At 30.8% G+C, this 1,093-nt stretch overlaps 1 long non-coding RNA gene across 1 annotated transcript; it reads left to right on the top strand.

The window, feature by feature from the left end:
* Positions 1 to 173: 173 nt before the first annotated feature.
* On the top strand, positions 174 to 753 carry LOC107047318. Its single transcript, XR_001461637.1, has 2 exons — positions 174 to 294; positions 384 to 753. It is a non-coding gene; the product is annotated as an uncharacterized LOC107047318 (long non-coding RNA).
* Positions 754 to 1,093: the final 340 nt, after the last annotated feature.

Genomic DNA, 1,093 nt, shown 5'->3' with positions numbered 1-1,093 from the left:
TCTCACGAATTATCGAATCGATCACGTCGATCTTATGAGCAGTAATAGTCCTTATTATGACCTAGATTGTGATAAATTTTCAGATTTTTCTGAAGTTTTTTTAGTGAATTTATTAGTAACAATAAAAAATGATGCGTTTTATTCACTACTCAATAATTGAACATTTTCAGATTCCGATTCCGTCCATCAGACGCAAATAGACGTCATCGAGTATCGCCAAGGACTTTTGTTGAGAGAGACTTTACCTGAGGTGTTTCAATCTGATTAAAGAGAAGAGAAAATAATAAAGAATAGGTAATGTATTACGTGTATTACTTTCAATACATTAATATTTTCCATTAATTAAGTTTTGATGTATCAACTCATGGTCATTTCTATTTCAGGTGGAACATCAGCTGGCTCTCATCATCAATATACAGTAGATCATTGATCATTTTGCGAAGAAGAAATTTTTTTAGATATAGATGAATATATACAGACCTCTAGATTATACAGACTATATAGTTGATACAGACCTTCAGATTATACAGTCTACACAGACACTATAGATTGTATTGAAAATACAAATAGAAATAGAATAGAAAAGAATAGACGTAAAACAGATATATAGATATAAGATAAAAATAGAAATAAGAAGAGAAATAATATCGGATTGAAAGAAATTTCGATTGAAATAGATAGACCTCTCATTTTTTGTACTATAATAGCAATCAAAGTGCTCTTGAAGAATAAAGAACAATATTTTCACACGAATTGTTGATTTTTCACCATCTATTGAATAATTTCTTTCATTTTGTTCGAATATTCATTTGCATGGGTATTTGTGAGGGAAAACAATTTTGATTAAAAGCAGCTGTTATCATTAAATATCGCTGAATATTCATTCAATATGTCAAAAAGACCGGGGAAATCTCTCCCCGAATCCAAACAGAAACGAAAGTACAGATTTGTACATGATATGGCATATTCTGCAGATATCAATGAATTTTCACAGGAATCGCATGTACATGGTACTATCACTCCTACTTCTGAAAGTCAAAATGCAATGATTAATAAGAACGTTCCACGACCACAAGCATCAGTTAACGAACGA

Source organism: Diachasma alloeum, unplaced genomic scaffold (genome assembly GCF_001412515.2).
Source record: "Diachasma alloeum isolate Michigan unplaced genomic scaffold, Dall2.0 Dall_scaffold_42680, whole genome shotgun sequence".
In the NCBI taxonomy this organism is placed as follows: domain Eukaryota; kingdom Metazoa; phylum Arthropoda; class Insecta; order Hymenoptera; family Braconidae; genus Diachasma; species Diachasma alloeum.
Note: the sequence above shows the minus strand (reverse complement) of the source record. Positions and strands in the feature narration are given on the sequence as shown.